This window comes from Vulpes lagopus, chromosome 6 (genome assembly GCF_018345385.1).
Source record: "Vulpes lagopus strain Blue_001 chromosome 6, ASM1834538v1, whole genome shotgun sequence".
NCBI classification, from domain to species: Eukaryota; Metazoa; Chordata; class Mammalia; order Carnivora; family Canidae; genus Vulpes; species Vulpes lagopus.
Window position 1 is genome coordinate 95,726,633 of NC_054829.1, and position 18,161 is coordinate 95,744,793.

The following is an 18,161-nucleotide window of genomic DNA, read 5'->3' on the forward strand; positions in this document are numbered from 1 at the left end:
ATATACAAAGAATACTGAGAGATTATAGCACAGAGAAAGGACTCAGGGTCAAGCCATTAAGAACTCCCAAATTCATGGCCATGTATGGAGAGGAACCTATTTAATATAGGAAAATGGAGCAGGTGGAGGGAGTAATATCAGAGAGTAGTGTGTGAGGGAAGCCAAGAGAAGAGCATGCAAGAGAGTGTACCAAGATTTCAACCCTGAAATCTAATAATAATAGTCTAATAATAAGTAGACTGAGAAGTCTAATAATAAGTAGACTGAGAAATATTCTTCATATTGAGAGAGAGAAGCATACTGATTATCTTAGTTGAGGTAAAGTAAAGTGATTATAAGCTAGATTAGAGGAAATTGAGAAGGAAGGATAGCACTAAGGAGAAACTTTTCAAGAACTCTCTTTTCAAAAACAGAAAAGAGAAAGAAATAGCCAAAGGTAAATGAAGGGTCTGGAAATATTGGTATATATATATATATATATATATATATATATATATATACACACACACACACACACACACATATATATATATACATATATATATTTTTTTAACAGGAGAGATTTGAGGGGAGGAGAGATTTGAGGGGGTACCTGGGTGGCTCAGTCAGCTAAGCATCTGTCTTTGGCTCAGGTCATGATCCCGGGTCCTGGGATCAAGCCGTGAGTCAGGTTCCCTTCTCAATGGGGAGCATGCTTCTCTCTGTCCTCCCCATTCCTTCTCTCTCTCTTATTATCTCTGTCACTATCTCTGCCCCTGTATTTCTCTCAAATGAGTAAATAAAATCTTTAAAAAAAATCAGAAAGGATTTGAAAGTTTTAAAAAGACAATGGGAATCACCTCGTAATTGAGAGTGAGGAAGGATAACTGACAATGAAATGTTCCAGAAAATACAGTAGGGACAAAATCCATAGTATAATTAAGACATATGAAGGTATTGATGTTCGATGGAACAAAAGAGCAATCTTCTATAGTAATAGTTGAAACGGATTATAAGATAAATCCAGATATACATAAATTTGTAGATTAAATAAAATGTAATTAAGGGAAACACTATCTGATATCTTTTTGTTTGTTTTTCTGTATATAAGTGGCATCAGGTATTCTTCTTGCTCATGTTCCCATAGAAATGACTAAGGAAATACATGATTAAGGAAAATCACGTGGTAATGTTGAGAAACAGGAACAAGACATTTGATGAAATTTTCAAGGAATTACTGATAGATATATTAGTGATGATTTGAAATGAACTGAAGTGGGCTTTAGAAGTTTGATTCAAGCCTCCTATCTAGCATCTTCAACTCAATCCCAATAAAAAATATTGACTTCCAGGAGTTGACATTTTCTCATTCTTGATCTAGAAATGAGGAAGTAGCATGGTATCATTGGGAGGGAAATAACAGAGTCAGTATAGTTTTGAGAGGTCCCAAGTTTCATTCCTGGCACTGTACATAGAACAAACTTAGAAATAAGTATGGCCAATTATATTTCTGACATTAGAAGTCACATGAAAGCCAAGATATTACTATGCCTGAATTCAGAAAATAGAAATACAGGTATCAGGCTTTATCTATAGCAGTGGAAATAAATGAAACTTTTCCTATGGCTATTCACCCCACCAGACATCTCTATACCTTTCCCCAAAGGCTGGATCTGAAGGTCTAAAACTGAAGATACACCTAAGAAAGATTTAGAGAGGTGGTATGTACATGATATTATAAAATAATATAAATCTATATATTTAAAACAATGTGCCTTATGCCCAAAAACAGGTGGTAAATTCAGTGCTAAACATAGGAATTCAGGCAGGTAGGTCATAGCCAGCACGCCAGAGTCCGGGGAGCCCACCAAGGGGAAGCCCTTTAAGCTCCTAGGTAGGCATTTTAGATGTTGAAAACATTCCCTGTGCACGAGATTTGATATTGTATGGTTCGTTAGGATCGGTTGTGGCTGGCCTTGGACATTTTTTTGCTAATTAATAGGAATAGAAGATCATGTGACATTGGAGTAGGAGGATTTATCTTGGTGACTTTAGGATGCTGGTTCCACTGTAGGTATAATTATGCAAAGCTAAGAATCCAGGAAAGAATTGCCAGAGATGGAATTAAAAATAAGATTTTGAAAAAAAAATAAGATTTTGTACGAAAGTACCACCTTGATCCTGAAAGAAAACCAACCACTGACAAGAGCAGCAGTTGAGCAGTCTCCAGCATCAGAATACAACTCTGGAGTCAGAATAAAGTGGAAGGCAACTTTATTAAGCCTTATATGTACCATTAGACTTTCAATCAAGTAAATAAAGGATGCCTTGGTTGTAAACAAAACAAAACAAAACATAGGCATTCAGCACATGGTAAAATTGGCATTTCAAGTCAACAAGAAAAAGATGTACTCAAAGGTTATTGGTACTGGAATAATCAGATTTGTAAAAAGTGAATGACTATCATAAATAAAACTATAGGAAATATTGTGTCTTTCTATTATGGGCCCATGCAAATTTAAATGTTTAAATGTTTTTTAAAAGTGGAGAATTAAAAAAAAAAAAAAGTGGAGAATTAGAATAAATAGAAGAAAAGACAAATTACATCAGATCTAGGATTTTATTTTTAGAAAATTATTCTGATTTTTCACAAATTGGTAACTGCAATGATTTTTATTTTATCAGTTTATATAATAGAAATGCCAATAAAGCCTCTCAAAATTTCTAGAGAAACTTCTGATAATGTTTTATAATTATTCTCAATATAGGAAAAATAGAATGGTGCCATGGTCATTTTGAAAAGTTAGCTATATTATTCTAAAACATGGCCACTGTTCACTATCAAAAAATATGTACAGTATCCAACTTCAAGACTTACTACAAAGCTACAGTAATCAAGATAATGTGATATTGATGAAAGATTAGATAAAGAGATAAATGTAACAAAATAAAGAGTCCAGAAAAAATCCACACTAATATAGTCAACTGATCTTTGACAAAGAAGCAAAGACAATACAATGGAGAGAAGACTATCTTTTCAATAAATGGTGCCAAAACAACTGGACACCCAAATGCACAAAAGTGGATCTAAACACAGATTTTACACCCTTCACAAACATTAACTAAAAATGGATCATAGACCTAAATGGAAAATGGAAAAATATAAAATTCCTAGAGGACAACATAGGAGAAAATCTAGATGACCACAGTTTTCACACTAACTTCTTAAAGACAACACCAAAGGCATGATTCATGAAAGAAATCATTGATAAGCTGGCCTCCATCAAAATTAAAAACTTCTGCACTTCCAAAGACATTGTCAAAAACATGAAAAGACAAGTCACAGACTGGGAGGAAATATCTGCAAAAGACATATCTGATAAAGAACTGTTATCTAAAACATACAAAGAGCTCTTCACACTGAACAATCTGATTAAAAAATGAGCAAAAGATCAGAACAGAGATCTCAGCAAAGAAGATATACAGATGGCAAATAATCATGTGAAAAGATGCTCAACACCATATGTCACTAGGGAATTGCAAATTAAAACAACAATATGCCATTACATACCTATTCAAATGGCCAAAATAAAAAAAAACTGACATCACCAAATGCTGGTAAGGATGTGGTACAACAGGAACTCACTCACTGTTGTTCAGAATGTAAAATGGTATAGCCATTTTGGGAGAGTTATGTTTTCTTACAAACCTAAACATATTCTTATGCAACCCACACTCTTTGGTATTTACTCAAATGAGTTGAAGATTTATGTCTACAAAAAACCTGCACACAGGTGTTTATAGCAGCTTTGTTCAGGATTGTCAAAACTTGGAAACAGTGAAAATATCCTTCAGCAGGTGAATGAATAAATAAACTGTGCTACATCTAGACAATGGGATATTATTCAGTGCTAAAATGAATGACCTATCAAGCCATGAGAAGCCATAGAGAAACCTTATATGCATATTACTAGCTGCCAGAAGCCAAGCTTAAAAGACTATATAATACTGTACTATATATTGTACGATTCCAATTGTATGACATTCTGGAAAAACAAAACTATGGATACAGAAAAAAGATAAGTGGTTATTAGAGGATAGTGGGAAGTAGGGATGAATAAGTAGAACACAAAGGAGTTTTCAGAGCAATGAAACTGTTCTGCATCATACCATGATGGTGGATACATGTTATTATACAATTATCCAAATCCATAGAATTTATAGCATTAGGTGAACTCTTAGTGAGCTCTGAACCTTGGGTAATAGTGATGTATCAGTGTAGGTTCATTGTTCATCAAAGATGTATCCTGTGGTGGAAGATTTTGTTTTGTTTTGTTTTTAAAGATTTTATTTATTTATTCATGAGAGACACAGAGAGAGACTGCGAGAGGCAGAGACACAGGCAGAGCAAGAAGCAGGCTCTATGCAGGGAGCCTGATGTGGGACTCGATCTCAGGTCTCCAGGATCACTCCCTGGGCTGAAGGCAGTGCTAAGCCGCTGAGCCACCCAGGCTGCCCAAAGATTTTGATAGGGAGGCTGGGGTGGAGCAGGAAGTATGTGGGACTTTCTGCATTTTCCACTCAATTTTGCTATGAACAGAAAACTACTCTTAAAAAAGTCTATTACAAATATGTGGAGTGATTCTGAAATTCATCTGAAAGAAGAGACAAGAAAGAATAGATTGTTAAGTTTTAATAAGAATAATGAGAAAAATCTTACCCTGTTACAGATTAAATAATTTAAATAGCTATATTGATTAAAATAGAGATACACAGATATGTTACTTCAGACAAATTTTTTGGGTGGAAACAACTTTTATTAAAGTCAACATTTTCGTTCTAAACTCTAACTTGCCAAACATGATTAATTCCTCCTCTTAGAATATCTTTAAATGTAATTTCATCTCATCTCTTTAATATAAGTTAAATAGCAAATAAAATATTTCTGGTAAACTGCTGAAGAATGCATCTATATATTATTATCACTGAAAATATGAACTTAGAAGCTGAGGATGGTATGCGACATAAAATAAATGGTTAAAAATCACAAATGCTACAAATAAACTGCAGAAGAATGATAAACAAATATATGAAGAGAGACAGAGTAAGTCTGGAAAAGACTAAAAAGATGGAACCTAAATTAAACACTAAATCTTAAACTATGACATTTGAGAAATGGGGTGATGTTAACAGGAAGCTAGAGAGAAACAAAATCTTAATGGCTCAAATAACCACATTCAAGGGGTGACAATGATCAAAGAGCTAAACTTTAGCAGTCATTATACTGTTGGGTGAAAAAATGAAGTGATATGGAAAGCAGCACATAATTAACTATGCACAAAAATCTTCTAATGAACAACTCGCTGCTTCTTGAATCACATGCAAGCTGGAGAAGTAAAAAGACCTCCATCCTTGCCATATAGAAATGAAAACAGTTATTTAGTATTCCAAGCATTTGCTACCTGAAGTTAGAATGAATATGAGATGGCTCTTAAGTGTATTTGATCTGCATTGAAATCATGTTCAGATTGTAGCTTTCAGAATACAAAAGTATCTGAAACTACTTGTCTGCAGCCAAGAGTCACCTAATGTCCACTTAGACTTTTACATTCTGTGTTCTGTGGTTTGCAAAGCTGATTTTAAAATTAATCTGAGCTAAAGGACAATTTATATATGCCATTTCATTGAAATTATGATGAATGTGTTTGAAATTTGAATTATAATCGAGATAAAGTCAATACAATGTTAAAAGCTGTGTTTTCTTTCTCAAACTCATAATGAAATAAAAGTTAAAATGGCTATATTCTAACTTGCCATGTCCATAGGTATCAAGAAATTATAACTAATATGGCATATATTCATTATGTGAAGTAAAATGCATTGCTTAAGACATTTTAGTCTCACTGAGTCATTATTTTATTTTTATGGTAAGATAGCAACTCATATATTTTTCCTGGGGTGTTGACATCTTTCCAACTCACAGTGAGATATTAAAAACGAAATGTGTTACACTGTTCCCTGCCAGTGAAGGATAAGAGGACAATGACCTGATAACTTTTGTGATAGTGATTATAAGTATGCATATAGAAGAAAGAATAAGCAAGTATTGAAACAAAGTCTACTGAATAGCTTCAAAAAGGTCAATGTCCAGAAAGACTGGGGAATTATTATAGATTAAAGGAGACTAGGTGAACATGGTAATTAAAGACAACAGATGACCATGGATATAGAAAAATTAGAATAAGGGTTCTATTATAGGTAATGATATTGTAGCAATGTAAAATTTCCAGGATTTGGTCATTGTGTTGTTGTTAAGTAAGAGACTACCTTTGCTGCCAGAAGGTTCATGCTGAAGTATTTAAAGGTGAAAGATTGTGAAATCTGGTAAATTCAAAGGGTTACACACATATAATTTCCACAATAATACTAATAACAATGTGTAAATATATGTATATACATTCATGAGAATGAATGTGTAAGAGAGACAGACAAAAAGACAGAAACTAAGCACAAATGATGCAATGTGCTAAAAACTATTTGGAATTGGAATTTTTTCAAAATACTCATTGAAACAAATTTTAAACTCAAAACATACTCTTTTCTATGATTTCAAGTTTTCAACTGTCCTTTTGCTAATATTTTATTTACAATTCCTCTTCCCCTGGAATCAGAAGTCTTCTGTCCTCTACTCAATCTTCTGCTACGTGCCTCAAAGGATGCCTCTTTTAAACAATATCAGCTTTAATGTTAGACAGCCTCAGATTTACCTTTCTCCTAGAGATTTATAAAATCTATATTATTAGGCAGGTTGGGCCCTGCCTCCTAACCATTGAGTCTATTTACATTAACTCCATCCGACACCCTTACGAGTACGGGAGAGGAGTTTGTTATTTCTATTGCCTGTCAGTCTTGTTAAAAAGTATGGTCCTTTGATATTTTTATCTTTCAAATAATTAGAGAATGAGGATGAAAGCAACATTGTGTCTCATTCACTAAGTGCGTAAAGAGGCGGAGGAGGGGGACAGGGAAGAGAGGAGTGAGAGAGACAGTGACCCGAGAGACAGAGAAAGAGGGAGAGTATGAATGATATAGTTTAACAAATAGATGTATATAGTCATTCTACATTCTAAATATAAAACACAATGGCAAAGCACTTCACAATTGGGTAATAGGTAACTGAATTACACATTAACTACCAAGAATTAGCCTTACTTTCTTCTCTTTTGTCAACCCATCCACCACATCTACCCACCTACCTGCATCTGTATATCTGACGTCTCTAACTTGAGTAAGGAACCCCATTTAGGATTTCAGCATTGCTCCCCAAACCCATTATTTCACAGCCTCTTTCTCTTCTTTCTCTGCCTATTAAACTTGTATATCATATACTTTGTATCTTGCTTTATTTTTAATCTAGCTTAGTAGAAATAGTTTTTGTCTGTTTTATCCTTTAATATGTACAGCTTTGCCTGACCCAGAAATCTGAGAGGTTTGTTTGTTTTAAAATTCTGAGGACTTGGGCAGCCCTGGGGGCTCAGCAGTTTAGTGCTGCCTTCAGCCCAGGGCCTGATCCTGGAGTCCCAGAATCGAGTCCCACATTCGGCTTCCTGCAGGGAGCCTGCTTCTCCCTCTGCCTATGTCTCTGCCTCTCTCTCTCTCTCTCTCTGTCTCTTATGAATAAATAAAATATTTCTAAAAATTTAAAATAAAATAAAAATCTGAGGACTTCAGGTCCTCATTCATTTCTGCAAAATTCTCAGCTGAGATGATTTGTGTATCTTTTCTACATTTTCTTTATTTCCTTTTTCTGGAACTCATATTAAACGTGTTTAATCTTCTTAAATATTATTTATGTATTTAAGTAGATGCTTTTTTAAAGCATAGAGAATACACAAATAAGCATAATAATGAATCTTCAAAAAGTGAACATTGTTGTGCAAACAGCACCCAGATCAAAAAATCAAACATTATCAGTCTTCCAGAGGATTCTATATGCCCCCACCCAATCATAATTCTCCATACCCACTTCATAACCTGCAAGTCACAAGTATCCTGACTTCTAAGACTTCTGTATTTGATCATTTTTGCCTGATTTTAAACTTTACATAAAGGGAATCGCATAGATGATCCTCTTCTGTGTCTGGCTTCATTCATTCAACATTATGCTTGTGATATGGATCAATGTGATTGTATATAACATTCACTCTGATTCTTTTCTGCATTTCATTTGATAAATGTACCATAATATATATTTTATCCACTTTATTTCTGATGGCCATTTATAGGTTTTTTCCAGATTTTAGTAATTATAAATAGTGCCACTATCCATCATCACATATGCCATTTGGTACACATACGTATACATTTCTGTTATATACCTAGGAGAGTAACTACTGCATCATAATCTATCTGTGCTTTTAGTTTTACGGAATCTACCAAATAGTTTTCAAATTATATGAAAGTTTCATCTTTCTGTCTTTGTTTAATCTTTATGTTCCTTTTTTGGAGGAAGATTCCTGACCGGTATACAGTGATGTATTACTAAACAAGACTGGTGCAGAAATTACATACTATCTATCTAGACAGGTTTTCATTACACTTTGCCTATTGATAGAATAATTCCATTTATAAAGTTTTCTACATCAAAAAAGCTTTGAATTTGACCAGGCTGTCCATTAATTCATCCCTGAAAAAGCTAAGTGGCATTTAATTTTAGCTTCTCTAATTTACAGCATTAAAAGGCTTATGCATTAGGTAGCTTCCCAAAATGATATACTATGTACAATGCCATTTAGCAGATCAGGACCTGTCATCTCACCCGGATTCACACAGACAGGCCTCATTTGAGAGCCATCTGCTAAATAGTACTTTGAGACAAAAGTACTCCTGAGTTTCTAACCACCAATACAGACTTCTTACTCTGAACGTCTGTCTTCTCGGCCACATTTCATAGTACCAATGAAGACATGCAAGTAACTGCTTGTGTGTAACTTGGCATTAGACTACTAGGTCTGTCCGACGGTGGTGGCAGGCACTATTATTATATATAGGTAAATAAGGGCCTATTTTTTAAAAATGCCAATTTGAGACACAAATCAAGGGCACAACATAATCAGAACTGAGTTTTGAGCAGTCTGGTATCCCAATTGATGGAGACTTCAGAACCTGATGGCAAATTGTACCCACAAAGGCTCCCAGCTTTGGAGACATTAATACACTGATTCCGATCCCTTTCTCAGTCCACACAGCCCCGAGATCACACTGCAAAAAGCGTATCAAAAAATACGGAGTCAGGGTGACAAAGTTTGACAATACGTTATACAAATCAAACTCGGAAAATCATACTAAATATATCTGTTCTGAGAGAAAAGCATCAAATCCTTTGTGTACCCATTAGTTTTATTGTAACAAAACAACTTGTACACTTTTAACATGTAAGACTGAGCACCATCTTTCTTCTTCAGTGAAACAAAAAGAAAATTTAAAAATAAACAGGAACTAAATTACAATAGAGAATGTCAGTTCCAAATAAGATCCTACAGATTTTGCTGATTCTTCCATCACGTGGCAGGGCTTGTAATCATTAGGAGAGAGTTTTATCTTAAAAGTGTCATTTTAAACTGCAAGGATGTCCATTAAACATCACAATTAAACATGCCAAAGGAGAAACCATGTTGTCAAAATGCCCACTTAACCCACTCAAACATCTCAAATCCACCCTTTGCTGAACTTCTATAACGCCATTTTTATTTTTTTTCCTTTTTTTAAACAAGAGAAAGTAGACAGATAAATGTTGGTAAACATTAATTGTCTATATTCACGTAGAGGCACAGCATAATCTCTGAACCCATCATACAGAGAAAGGAGGAAAAAAGCTAGAATTCTGTGCACCACTACACAGGGGCCTAGCGCCTTCCCACTTGCAACAGAGCTAAGGGAGCTGAAGGTTTTTCTTTTTTCCCACAGAGCACAGTGGTGTATGCCATCAAGTTTTTGTTGAGACAGAAAGGATAAAAATGAATTTGGAATAAAAAGATTTTTTTCCCACTGTATTCTGCTCAAGGTATTTCCTAAGAACTATGTTATAAAAGGAGAGAAAAGAAATTTCAAAAACCAGGGGCATAGAACACAAGAGGAGGAGAGAGAGAGAGAGAGAGAGAGAGAGAGAGAGAGAGAGAGAGAGAAGGAGAGAGAGAGAGAGAGAGAGAGAGAGAGAGAGAGACGTAACTTGCTCCCAGGGACTGGAGAAAATTTAAAAAGAAAGGTTGGAATCCATCAGTGTTCCATTAGTCAGCTTCTTCTTCATCTTCCTGTCCTTTCTCCCCCTCATCATCATCTTCATCTTCTTCACCTTCATCCTCATCTTCTTCTTCATCAAATATCTTCCAATCGTTCTGCAGCAGCAGCAGCAGCAGCAGCAGCAGCAGCAGCAGCACCTTCTTCTCCTTCTCCATCATCCATATCAGGAACCAAGCAGTACTGTAATGGATTTGGCCAAACACCATCTTTGATGACCTCTCCTAACTCACCTGCACCTGCATCAGAGTGGTCAGTAAATCAGGGGAAGAAGCTCTCTGGTCCCTAATGCTGTCTCCTCCTGCTGGCTTCAAGCTACATTTGACTTGAAAGTTTCGTTAAGTCCTTTCCAGATTTCCATTTGATTTCAGAGGACTTTGAAGATGAATCACCACTCTCATTCAATGAAATCCTTTGGAGAGAACTTTATTTTTGAAGTAAGGGTTTTCATCAAAATAAAAATTTATTTTGTAACCTGGTTTAATATCCTCAAATTCTGTCACTTCAACTCTTGACAGATAATGCAGTACCTCCTCATCCTCCTCCCCAAGCAGTATAGACACTTGTGGATGGTTGACAAATGTTGTTACCCCCAAAATTGGGGGTTTTGGCAATCAATTCCAAAACTTCTGAAAAAATGGTTGGCGGAGTTTGTTATATTCATTCTGCTTTCAAAATCTCCTTACTGTTCATTTATTAAGTCTACCTATTTCATTTTGTATTTCATCAATATGCCCAATTGCTTCTTGCTATTCTTTTTTTTCCCATGGACAGGTGCTGAGAGGTCGACATCACCTCCAGCTTGGGGGCAGGAGGCAGTCTCGGTTTCTTCATTTGAGATGGGAGCAAAGATTGGCCTTTGGGGGCCATTCAGTGAGGAAGCTCCACAAAACCAAGAGAAAGGCATATCTGGAAGAAGCTCTGATTTGAAAGTTTCATTTTTCATCATGTAGTTTCCAAGACATAATTTTTCTCCCACTGTATCCATGCCAGTGGGCTGTATAATACTGTAATTTTAATTTGGTTATCACTTATGGTGTAATTGAGTACTTGTTCATCTGTTTATGAACATTTGTATGTCCTCTCTTTATAAATATGCGCCTGTTCAAGTCTTTTGTCCATTTTCTAAATAAATTTATTTTTTATTGGTGTTCAACTTGCCAACATATAGAATAACACCCAGTGTCTCTCATGTTCTGTCTCCCTCCCTGATATTTCCCACTCATTTTTTCTCCTTTCCCCTTTATTCCCTTTCACTATTTTTTATATTTCCCAAATGAATGAGACCATATAATGTTTGTCCTTCTCCGATTGACTTATTTCACTCAGCATAATACCCTCCAGTTCCATCCACGTCGAAGCAAATGGTGGGTATTCATCATTTCTAATGGCTGAGTAATATCCCATTGTATACATAAACCACATCTTCTTTATCCATTCATCTTTCGATGGACACTGAGGCTCCTTCCACAGTTTGGCCATTGTGGACATTGCTGCTATAAATATCGGGGTGTAGGTGTCCCGGTGTTTCATTGCATCTGTATCTTTGGGGTAAATCCCCAGCAGTGCAATTGCTAGGTTGTAGGGCAGATCTACTTTTAACTCTTTGAGGAACCTCCACACAGTTTTCCAGAGTGGCTGCACCAGTTCACATTCCCACCAACAGTGTAAGAGGGTTCCCCTTTCTCCACATCCTCTCCAACATTTGTGGTTTCCTGCCTTGTTAATTTTCCCCATTCTCACTGGTGTGAGGTGGTATCTCATTGTGGTTTTGATTTGTATTTCCCTGATGGCAAGTGATGCGGAGCATTTCCTCATGTGCTTGCTGGCCATGTCTATGTCTTCCTCTGTGAGATTTCTCTTCATGTCTTTTGCCCATTTCATGATTGGATTGTCTGTTTCTTTGGTGTTGAGTTTAATAAGTTCTTTATAGATCTTGGAAACTAGCCCTTTATCTGATATCATATCATTTGCAAATATCTTCTCCCATTCTGTAGGTTGTCTTTTAGTTTTGTTGACTGTATCCTTTGCTGTGCAAAAGCTACTTATCTTGATGAAGTCCCAATAGTTCATTTTTGCTTTTGTTTCTCTTGCCTCCGTGGATGTATCTTGCAAGAAGTTACTGTGGCCATTTTAAATTGGGTTATCTGCCTCTTTTTTCATGTATTGTAAAAGTTCCTTTCCAGATGTTTGTGTTGCAAGCATCTTTCCTCTTCTCTGTAACATGCCTTTTCATTCTTTTAGTGATATCTTTTAATCAATAGAAGTTCTAAATAGATCTTATATGTGATGCAGGACATCAGACCTTTCTTCCCATATGGGAAGCCAATTGAATGAGCAATGTTTTATGATAAGACCAACTTTTCCCACTGTACTACATTATCATATGAAGTGTCTACATGTAAGATGTGCCCTTCTTTTTCATTTGTTTCTTTAATTTTCCACACATCCTTACCTATAGTAGCTTTTGTAAATTTGATACTTGGTATATAAATCCTCTAGCTAAGCTCTTATTCATAATTGCTTTGGCTAGCAATTTTCATGTAAATTTTGAAGTCAGCATACCAGTTTCTACACATGCAAACTATTGAGATTTTTAAACTAGAATAACATTGATTTTTTTTAATAACATTGATCTTAAAGGTCAATTGGGAGAAAACTTATATACTCAAAATATTTAGACTTTGTAAACATATTTTTCGATTTATTTGAGTCATTCCAAGTTTTTCCCAATAACATTTTTATAGTTATCTGTTTAAAGATCTTGTCCATCTTTCATTATATATATTTTTATGGTATCCTAAATGTTTTGATGTCACTGAAATTGTGATTAAAATTATTTTCTGCGACGCTTGAGTGGCTCAGTGCTTAAGCGTCTGCCTTCGGCTCAGGGTGTGATCCTTGGGGCCCGGGATGGAGTCCCACATTGGGCTCCCTGCATGGAGCCTGCTTCTCCCTCTGCCTATGTCTCTACCTCTTTCTCTCCATGTCTTTCATGGATAAATAAATAATTTTTTAAAATGTTGTTTTCTGTAATTGATATCTATAGTATGATCTATATTTATTCACTAACTTTCCTAAATTATTTATTGATTAGTGTGGCTTATCTGTAGATAATTTTGGACCTTTAAAATGCATAATACATTATTTGCAAGTGATTGCAGTTTTATTTCTTCTAGTTATTTGTACTCTTAATTTCTTTTTTATTCTGTCCCTTATTGTATTGACAAAGACTTCCAGTACTAGGTTAGATAGCATTGGTTATAACAGTGGTTATAAATGGGGGATCAGAACACACAACCCCAAAATATGTCTCTTTGGCATATTGATTAGAAACAGGAGATGCAGCCAGGCCTCTCTGTCTTCCTCCTTTATACTTAAATCTAGGTTATAAATTTCTTATGAGAAAGGTACCCTCCCTGTTCCAGGAAGAGAGGCACATCCCCACCATCAGTGATAGAAATGAATCTGTACAAACAAACCTTACTGAAATAACCTTATCTTCCATTAGTTTTCTCAATATATTTCCTAGTCACTTTCCCACGATTTACTGTCCCTAGCCCAAAGCTCCTTTTCCTTTGTCTTGTCATATCTTCATGATTTATCACTCTTTGTTAAAATGATATATAAGAATCCCTTCTTTGGGGTATTCATTTCCTTCCATGAAACCCCCCATGTCACATAGAAATATTAACATCAAATAAAATGTGTATGATTTTTATCCTATTAATCTGTCTTTTGTCAGTTTAATTCACAGGCCCCAGCAAAAATATAAGAGGGTAGAGGAAAAGTCTTTCCTATAGATGGACAGCTTTCAATAGTTCATCATTAAGTATGGCTTTTTAAAAATATATTCTTTATTTGATTAAGGACGCTTACTTTATTTCTTAATTTATTAAGAGTTTACAACATATACATGGGCCTGAATTTTATCAATTTTTTCTGAGTCTATTGAGATGATCACACATCTTTTCACCTTTTTTCTATTTGTAAATGTGGCACATTATAATTTTCAAATTTTATTCTTGTTACAGTTGTTTTTCTGGAATATCCTCTATTTTTTCAAGAAGTTTTCAAAAATATTTTCCATCTCTTTATCTCTTTGAATTGTATTCTGATTCCTCATATTTATTATTGCCCCATTCATTCCTTAGTTGTGTCCAACCAGTATAATCTTTTACTTAAATGAATTTATGTATTTGTGCATATATAAATTCCAGAAATTTTATTAACATTCAATAAACACTTTATTTAAGGATAATTTAAAATTTACAGAAAAGTTGCCAGACTTCCCATATACCCCACACCTACTTTTCCCTATTGCATATATCTTACATTAACATATTTGTTACAATTAATGAACAAATATTGCTGCATCATTTACTAAAGACCGCATTTCAGCTTCCTTGATTTTTACCTAATATACCTTTTCTGTTCTAGAATCCCATCTAGAATATCACATTATATTTAGTAGTCATGTCTTCATGCAACTTCATAGCTCATTCATTTTTGTTGTAAATACTATTCCATTATGTAGATGTATCACAGTTTCTTTCTCCATTTATCTACTGAATGAATCTTGGTTTCTTTCAAAATTCAGCATTTACATATGAAGCTGCTATAACAGAATTATTTCAGAGAATATTTGCAAGGAATAAATGCATCATCACACAGGTATTATCAGTAGTCATAAAAGGTCACATTTATGTCCACTCGATAACCCTGTAGTAACTATAGCCCTCTTAACACACTCACTGTTTTACCCTCATTTTTTTCTGTGCCTCAGTTTTCTTCAGCTATGCTAATGTTTCAGAGTTGCATCAGGTGAGGTCTTGTTCCTGGTGAGTAGACATTTAGTATGGAAAAAACTCTGGTTACTCTGGTTTCACAATGGTTACTCTCCTTGCTAGATTTCTAAAGGGATCTTACTAGATCTTCACATGAAGAACTTGGTGGTGAAGTAATTGGAGAGAAAGCTCACGAAAGTGTCGGGCCCTCTTGAGCTGCATCCCCGAGGACTTTCTTACTCTCAGGTTAGTCCACACTCCGCCTCCAGTAATTTTTTGCACTTATCACAGAAGTATTCCCCCCCAGTTTATGGCTCCAGTCACTTCTGCTCCAGGTTAGTAAACCTCAGGTGCTATCTCTCTCTGAATATGCCTGTCCCTTCAGATTTTAGAGTGGTGGCTATCCTCGCAACTTCTATTTTCAGATGAGTCTAAGAAAAGCCAGTGATTTTCACTCTTCAGCTTTTTCTTGTAGTAAAGACAGGTGTGATGATTACCATGTTTTACATGTTATACAGCTGAAACCAGAAGTCCATTGGTATTTCAAAAATATTTGAAATCTTTGTGTATGCGTGCTTTCCATATTTTTCATTCTGGGTTTTATTAAATTATACTATTCATGCGTATTTTATAGTCTCTCATCAAATTTTTAATTTATTTTTATTTATTTTAAGATTTTATTTATTTATTTATTCATGAGACACACACACACACACACACACACACACACACACCACACAGAGGGACAGGCAGAGGGAGAGGCAGGATCCGCTCAGGGAGCCTGTCATGGGACTCGATCCCGGGTCTCCAGGATCACTCCCTCGGCTGAAGGCGGAGCTAAACCGCTAAGCCACCGGGGCTGCCCCAAATTTTTTATTATATACTATTCTTGAGTTTGTTAATTCTACTGTTGTTTACATTTGTTTACTCCCCCTCATAGTGGTTTGTAATGTTATGTTGTTAACTAATTATCAGAAGTTAAGGAAGAAAAATCTGTTCAAAACTGAAAATAAGGGGAGCCCTGGTGGCCCAGAGGTTTAGCGCCTGCCTTTGGCCCAGAGCGTGATCCTGGAGTCCTGGAATCGAGTCCCACATTGGCTTCCTGCATGGAGCCTGCTTCTCCCTCTCCCTGTGTCTCTGCCTCTCTCTCTGTGACTGTCATGAATAAATAAATAAAATCTTTAAAAAAAAATCCAACAGAAAAGTTTTGTGTTTGCTTTTACAAGGTTCTAGGTTGTATAAGACACAAGGTTTTAAAATAATTATGTATATCTATTTATTATTATACCAAAAGTTAATGAAAAGTGGGCCCGCATCTATGATTTAATGGGAGGCCTATGATTTATATTTCTCCTATTAAATACTCAGCTATACCCAACCTCCAGCCCCAAAGTCAGAGAGCCTATATCTAGGGTTGAAACTTTCATGAGTTCGTACAGTAATTATGTTTGTATAATTGATAGAAGTTGGGATTCATGTACATCAGTTTAGTTTTGAAATATCAACTTGTTCCCTAATCATCGAGCTATGCATCCTTTATGGGATTTGTTGCTGCTGCTATAGTTGCTTTCTTGTTTTTATGCTTTGTAGCAGTGGTTACACTGATTATACAATGCAAATACTGTAAGGCTATTGAAATGGTTCAAAAACATAGTTTAGGGCTGCATAATATGCCACTGAGATTAGGCAATATTTTACTTCAATGTTTATTTAATATATGCAATCTATATTGTTTTCAGTTTTTCTCTTTTAAGATAGATAATTAGATACAGAATTACTGAGCCAGAGGAAACCATATTTTGAACTTTTTCAGAGGCCTGATTCATACTGCTTTTTTCATCATGTGCTTCTGTCATTGTGTATCTTTCCAAAAAAAAAAAAAATGTTTGCTAATTGTAGGGTCATCCAATTGTTTAATGATTTTGCTTTGAATTACTAGTATAGAAACATCTAAATTTTACCTTTGCCCAATTGCAATTCTTTTTAGCTGGACTTTAGAATTAAATTGACTTAAAACTGATTAACAGGGGAAAAGCATATAAATTTATTTAATACAAGTTTTGCATGACACGGGTGCCTTCATAAGAAGTGAAGACCCTCAAAATGGAGAAACCTACAGGCTTTTAAATTAGGTGAAACAGAGAGGCACTCATGGAAAAGCAATTAAAGTATGTGCAGAGGCTCAAGGAAGGTAAGAACCCTTTTAATAAGGTCTGTTTGTATAGTATTCTTTTAGTCTCAACTTCTTGTCTTTCATGATGAGAATGTTACTTTCCTTTTGGTACAGGGAGAACATCTTTCACATGGGAATTTCATCTCCTGCTTTTATAAAAGAAGAAGGAAGTCTGAGTGTTTTTCTTCTATTTGCCATTTTTCAAGTGCCTTTAACTCAAAATTGTCAAAATGCCAAAGCGGCATATTTTGGGGTGACATATTCAGAACTTCTTCATGTATAATGGAAACCATTTTATATTTCTTTTAACTCTAAGTGGGGAGGTTAAGAGCATGTTCTCTTGAGCTATACATTCTAGATTTAAAACTAAGCACTTCCTCTTAATAGTTTTATGAATGGGGATAGGGACCTGGTTTCCTTTTCCATTGAGGGGAATGAGCAGTTCTTAGGAAGACAGCTAGGCATATATTAAATGATCCATATCTGCTAGTTAGCTGTTGTATTTGCTAATAATATTTTTGTTTCTTTTGAAGGTTTTAAATGTGTGTATTTACTTTTCATACAAAAGTTTTTACTTTTGAGATGGATGAGTCTATCACATTTGTCTTTTATAGGGTTCTTCGACTACTTTTATGGTTACATTTTTCACAGCCTCTTAGAGTTTCACGAAATCATCCAAAAAGTATATAAACACCATAGTAAAAATGTTAGAATAAAAATGAGCTGCTAAAATAAATAATAATGAATAAAAAAGGAAACTAGTGATCTTTTCTCATGTCCTTTTGGAAGAGTAGATCATAGATTATTCAATGCCATAAATCATGCATTCAAGTGTGAAATAGGATTACCTATAAGTTGAGAAGTAGTTATAGAGTTTGTTAAAGATATTTGCAATAGACTTTTTAGCACCCATGCTGGTATAGTCA

The 18,161-nt window shown here is 35.2% G+C and overlaps 1 protein-coding gene and 1 pseudogene across 1 annotated transcript in view; both read right to left on the bottom strand.

Moving 5' to 3' along the window:
- STPG2 (sperm tail PG-rich repeat containing 2) overlaps positions 1-18,161 on the bottom strand; it is a 560,246-nt gene that overhangs the window by 8,315 nt on the left and 533,770 nt on the right. The gene's annotated exons all lie outside the window — the stretch shown is intronic.
- LOC121492394 lies at positions 10,266-11,145 on the bottom strand (annotated as a pseudogene).